Source organism: Lepeophtheirus salmonis, chromosome 14 (assembly GCF_016086655.4).
Source record: "Lepeophtheirus salmonis chromosome 14, UVic_Lsal_1.4, whole genome shotgun sequence".
In the NCBI taxonomy this organism is placed as follows: domain Eukaryota; kingdom Metazoa; phylum Arthropoda; class Copepoda; order Siphonostomatoida; family Caligidae; genus Lepeophtheirus; species Lepeophtheirus salmonis.
Genome location: NC_052144.2, coordinates 13,903,830 through 13,910,419, shown reverse-complemented (window position 1 = coordinate 13,910,419; position 6,590 = coordinate 13,903,830). Strand labels below are relative to the sequence as shown.

At 32.2% G+C, this 6,590-nt stretch overlaps 1 non-coding gene across 1 annotated transcript; it reads left to right on the top strand.

The window, feature by feature from the left end:
• Positions 1 to 999: 999 nt before the first annotated feature.
• Positions 1,000 to 1,072, top strand: TRNAK-UUU (transfer RNA lysine (anticodon UUU)). Its single transcript has one exon. It is a non-coding gene; the product is annotated as a tRNA-Lys (tRNA).
• Positions 1,073 to 6,590: the final 5,518 nt, after the last annotated feature.

The following is a 6,590-nucleotide window of genomic DNA, read 5'->3' as shown; positions in this document are numbered from 1 at the left end:
TATTGCTATGTAGAATAATTAATTTTCAATTTTGATTTAAAAAAAAATAAATCTAAAGTTCATAGGTATAGGTAACTGATCAAGAATATAAAAAATTGCCGAACTCTAATGAAACTTAGGCAACATAGTCTATATATTAAGGGAAATCACCGTGCCAAAAATCATGTTGGTTTTTTAAACATAGCTTTCAGGGTGGGATCTCATAGTATCATAGGACTTTTTCTGGCGACGTTTTTCTTGTAGCTCGGTTTTCAAACGGTCCAATAACGATGAGTAATATGTACCTTTAATAGTTTTACCCTTTTCCGGATAGTCGATGAGGATTATTCCTTATGAATCCAAAATACAGTCGCCATTATCTTTTCGGCAAATTCCTCGATTCAAACGAATGTCAAACCGAAAGAAATAGACCAATCTGGCTAAAAGTTGATGTGTGTTCTTCCTAAAGATCCTACCTAATAAACATAACCTCGATACGCTCCAGTATTGTCATTGCTCGGACTTTGCACGGAATTTTCAAACGACCCTCGTAATTATAGTAGTTCTGTTAGTATTGGTTTTTTTTACATTTTAGTTTAATAAATGTTTTACTTAGTTGCCTTTATTGTATCTCGCAATATCTCATTCGAAAAGAAACCAGGGAAAAAGGCATAACTTTTTTGTCAGTAATAAGCCAATTCAAAAGATAATTCAACCAATCAACATTCAGAGAAAGATTAGGAGAAGAAGAAGAAACATTGACAGCAGACAATAAAATATTTTTTAATATACTTATTCTTATCTTTAAATAATAATATTTATTTTACGTCAATTCAACAAATTATATAAATTGAAATAAAAAGACAAAATGAGATTTTTTTTTAAATAAACAATTCAACATGTGTAAAATATACAGACAAACATATTTTAAATTTATGTCTTGTAGTGAAAAAAATCATAGAGTAGCTATTTTTAGAAAGTTAGTTTAAATATTTTAATCTCCACACAGCACATATACAAGCCCGTGTAGCTCAGTTGGTAGAGCGTTAGGCTTTTAACCTAACGGTCCAGGGTTCGAGCCCCTGCACGGGCTATAGTGTTTTTGCTTTGAATTATAAATACTTTTTTTGCTTCATTACAAAATTTAATAATATAAATATATCTCATAAGAAAAGCACAGAAATATTAAAACTCAGGCGAATAATGTTTAATTTAAAATAAAATAAAACTCAAAATTTTTTTTAGTTATACAAGAATTGTGAAATGACTAGGGATGGGCAAAAAATTGAGAAAATATCAGTTTTATTCATAAAAAAGGGGAAACAATTGGTGCGTGTGCTCTTTTATCATTCTTTACCTCGTGATCGTCTTGTTGTTAACATTTGATGAATTCCCGCCAAATTTTGCTGTAATTTTTTTAAAAAGTGTATAATAAAATGAATATTTACGAATTTAAATATAATTACAATATTAATCCTACACAGATGCTATTTTAATTGTGAAAGGTACTCCTCTTACGGGAAAGAGGGAATAATCGTTTTTCAGAAATTGGAGGAGTCCATGTAATTGGCAACATCTCCCTACGCCGGTTAGATACTGTTCCTATCGTCCATTTTGATGAAAACATGATTGATAATTTGCTTGCTCGACGTGGAATATGAGCGTATAGAGTTGGCTAATATTCAATATTGTCAATCTAGTGGAATTTATAGAATTAAGAATACGTAGGCAGTAGTTAAGTTCTGCATCATTCATACTATGAATTCATCTTGACTCGATTTCCAAACTTTGAACGGGCGATAACGTAGAGGAAAATCTTCTCAAACGTAATGTCCATCCAAGTTTCCAAGGGATAACTCCATTGTCAAATCAATTCTACTCCAGCCATAAGAGTATGAGATGGCAATTAATATTCACTTGAGTCATTAAATTAAGTATATTCACCAATGTATGTCACATATGAAGGAATAGACCAACGAAGAATCCTCCATCCTCCATTTTTCAATTGAAAAAATTATAATTTTTGATTTTTTTTTTCAAAAGTTTTCCAAAAACTTAGCTCATACTTTAACTTATACTTAGCTGTTCCCTTCTCAAGAATTAAATATAATAAATTATAACAGCTTTACAAAAGTTCATGTTCATCTTGCTTTCTAGGATATATTTTAAACACTTCTACTTATAAAATAATAGATGAACTACAATATGCAAGTTGTTGAAACATAATAGTATAATACGTATGTATATATCTATTTGTTTGTTTTTGTTGGAAGAGAAATAAGGAAATTTCTCAAAGGAAAATGAAAATTGACCTTGATTTCTTGTTGTTTTGTCAAATGAAAGTTAAACATTAGATATATATTTATTTGTAGATATTTTCACATTGCACATCTACAAGAGATATTTGTACCTACCTAGAAATACTCTCCTTTTCATGAAATAACACAAGTCCACGACAACTTCACTTCCAAATCCTACCATCAACAAGAAGATATTTTGTGATTAAAATTCACTTTTTTTTAATAGTCTAAACCTTCCATTTTTGTTGTTAGTTACCAAGGAGTACTTGTTATCTTATTATTTCTAAAAAAGATTGTAATAAAAAACAAGGGATTTTTGCCCCACCCCATACCAGGACACACACAATAAAAAGTTGAGGAAGCAGCTCCTACCGTTGAAGCAACTCAACTATAATTGTCTTAGGAGGGGGGATGACATGTACTCACTCAGGTAGATAATTATATACTAAAGGACGTAAATTTGAAAGAAAGTAGTGACTAGTGATTCTACTATCCAACGGACGGATTTCTACATATTTCCATTGATAGAGTTGTATAAATATATGACCTTAGACGAGTGGGATACTTTGTGTGATTACAACCATTCTAAAGCTGTTACAATTATTATTTAATTTAATTTGTGAGGAAAGAACTTCTAAGTATACAGTAACTCCTTTTTATTATGAAAGAAAGAAGTAATACTGATGATTTTTTGAGGAGTTATAAGTAGTGTTGTGTCGGTCCTTATTTATTTGGTCCAGTCCGGTCTTAGGACCGGTCCTTACTGTCGGTCCTAGGAATTTTTCATCAAAATATCAATGGTTTATTAAGGCAAATAAGATATATGAAATATATATTAAGATTATTGCACATATCTTGTAAAAAGTATTATATTTTTCATGGTAATACAATTTAATGCGAAGATTTTGTATCGTTACTTAGTTATATAATTTATTTTATTACATAACAGAATAATTTAAATAGAGGAAAAACACTCTCATTGACGTAATGAAGGATCGATTTTACCTTCTTTAAGGACCTACAAGTGGAACTGGACTCGATGGGACCGGACTGGACCACGGTCCTAAATAAAGACCCAAACAACGCTAGTTATAAGACGTATGAGACCTTGAGAGGACTCAGAGTAGAATGGAGGATCTATACCCAGGGCCTTTAATAAGATTTTTCTTTGACCATTTAAAAAGAATGTTTTTATGAATGATCTATCTAAAAATCTTGAAACCCCTTATAAACTGTTCTAATGGAGGGCACAGAGTCACCATAATGTTTATTAACCTTCCTTTTAGTCTCCTGAGACGTTTTGCCTTTCATAAAGTAATGTTTCATCAAAACACGAAATTATTTTTCCTTCATTTTTTTAAAAATCACTCTACTACTTCGATTCAAATGAATGCCAAACATTTGAATCGAAACAGACTGATATGGTTGAAAGCTGGTGTGTGTTCTTCAAGATATGCTACTAACTAAACATAACCTTGATAGTGCCATCTCTCGGCTTTGCACGTATTTTTCGAACGACCCTCGGTCATTACTTTTTAGACAAAAAGAGAAAAATTATATTTCAGTCAGGGGGTGTAACCCTCCCCCCTTAGTTACGAATCTGTCGACATCAGGTAATTCCTGCCTATGTCCTTGCTAGATACAGAGTGGGATTTGTGTTTATTTCCATCATCTAACAGCTAATTAAATTAAACGTTAAGACAGCTAATTAACAACTCTCCTCTCAAACATTATTCAAATTTGTTAACATGTTAATTTTCTTTTACTTTTTTTATTCGCATAGCGGCGAATCATATTTTTTAGAAATTCACCTATCGGATGCAACGACTATTTAACACACAACACGATTTTTCCCCTAAACTAATCATCTGATTTTAATTATAGCAATTCCAAATGAAAGCTGAATCTTTTTTTTTTAAATTATTATCCAATAAAATCGTCTTTGGCATCAATAATGGCTTCGACTCGACTTTGGAAATGGGAGCAAGTCTTGATGACAGTCTCCTTAGCTAGATTTCGGAATTATTCCCAGATCCTAGAGATCTGCTCGGATTTTGTGTTAGTGTGTCGCTCAACTGCACCTCACACAAATAAGTCCAACAGAGGTCCGGTGAGATTGGAACCCAAACACGTGGTCCAACACAGTAAATAAGAATTTAAAAAATCTAACCTCATTTTGTGATTACCACGTTTTTCTGTTGATTCAAAATCCCCTACAGACTCTTCCAATTCCTTCCTGACTCTCCAGAAAAAAGACCTGTCCAGCCTTAATGACTTTTCAATCTCAACATTGTCTCGTCCGGTGGGGATTTTAACAAGGGCACTCAGCCTTTCCAACGATTCTGGAATAAATACTTCGTTGATCGATTACCTGGCATCAAACACTTCTGTCTGGCAGCCCAAACAAAATAGAACGGGTTACCTGCACGAGTGCAGCTGTCCCAGGAATTCAAAGTTCGTTGTGATACAAAAGCTGCAATAGTGATGTAAATCGTGTGATTTTTTAGCTGGCCTATTTCATTGGAATTGATAATCTGAAAATTTTTCTTTTTCATCTAGTTGTCATTATTATTTAATTCTAGAGTTGTGAACTTTCATTCATAAATAGATTCAATTATATTCAAACCCCGATTGAACATTCGTGTGTGCTCATAAAAGACGGAGAGTAACGTTGAGGATTTGTTGTGAAGTTATAATTTTAAGTCCTTGTCGTACTCATAGTAGAATTGGGGATCCACATCAGAGTAATTCTTGCAGTGCCCTTGTTTATTTCCTTCACTTCATCCTCTCTTGTCACAGCTGATTGAAACTGATCTTCTACAAAAACATTCTGAAAATTGTCAGGGTTCCATGTTGATTTTCGGTTTCTTTTCCCAACATGACATTACACACACGATTTTCATTGCTAGGCTGCACGAGGTATATCCTGACTAGATACAGATTGGGATTTCTTTATTTACTTCGACTCGTAGCTAATTAAATTAAATGTGATCATAGCTAAGCGAATCTCCTCTCAAACATCAGGGGCGTTTTCATCTGGGAGTAAGACCCCCTTCCAATATTTTTTTTCATTAATAGTATTTGTTTGTCTATAGCCACTCCAACCAGGCCCCTACGCAAAAACAGAACTGTTTTTACGATACTGAACATACTTCATATTATCACCAGGTTGTCTTTCGGTCTCTTTAATTGTTTTATTCACCGATAGGTCATAGATTTTACAACCCCATACATATAAATCCCTTATTAGTGAATGGGCAACTATGGCGAATGTTTATATTATTTTAATTGATTCGACAGATAACACAATTCAAGGTCAGACAACAAAATCAAATTAAACATAGTAGATAGAATACAGATTAAAAGACCAACATAAATCAATGAATAAAAAAAAATTATTTTCTTCTTCAAATGTTTAAATATAGAGAGATATAATTAGTACATTATCAATTATGTATGTATGATAATATAAAATGTATCTTTTAAAAAATCATTCCAGGTACAAAAATTATATATACTTCCCTTTTTAATCGTTACATATATCCGGCCTGTCAACAAAAAAACAAGTTAGAATGATTTTTCTAAAAATTGAGTGCACGTTTGTACGAATAATTTAGAGTAACCCATTAAATACGCCGAAAATCCCACTTAAAGTATCCCAACACAATGAACAAATGAGAAATGGATATATTTTATTTAAAAGTGCCCATATCTGGGCCAATATAATCCCCGAACATTAAATAAAGGATCTAAACTATAGCTAAAATATCGAAGTATCTACAATCATCCCAGGGATTTGAATACAAAGCATATAAGTGACTCAAATATTGGGCTTTATGTACATAGATTTTTTTTTTCTTCTTTTGGTTTGGTGTTGACACACGTAATGAAATGAATCCAATATAATTACTAAACACAGAAATAAAAGAAAATCACATCATTTAATCAGAATTAAAATGTATCACAAATAATTATAAATTAATTGAATAGTATGAATTATAAATATCTAGCTTGACCAGAAACATATGTATATATATATATATTGAATAAATAGAAGAAGTCGTAGAATGTATCAGTCTTACTATCTGACATGGATGCTCACGTCGCATCCATAACGAAGAACATTTAATGATATATTATATATAATTTAATAAAACACGGAATTTGAGATTGAGGTAAAATTGGCAATCAAAGAGGAGGGGAATCAAAGAAAACTGCAGCTTTTCTAATGAGCTAATTGCAGGGATGTGGAAGATGGTTGTTTATTATTACATATAGCGAGAATGCACTTGGCTGAAAGCTCCTTTCCGC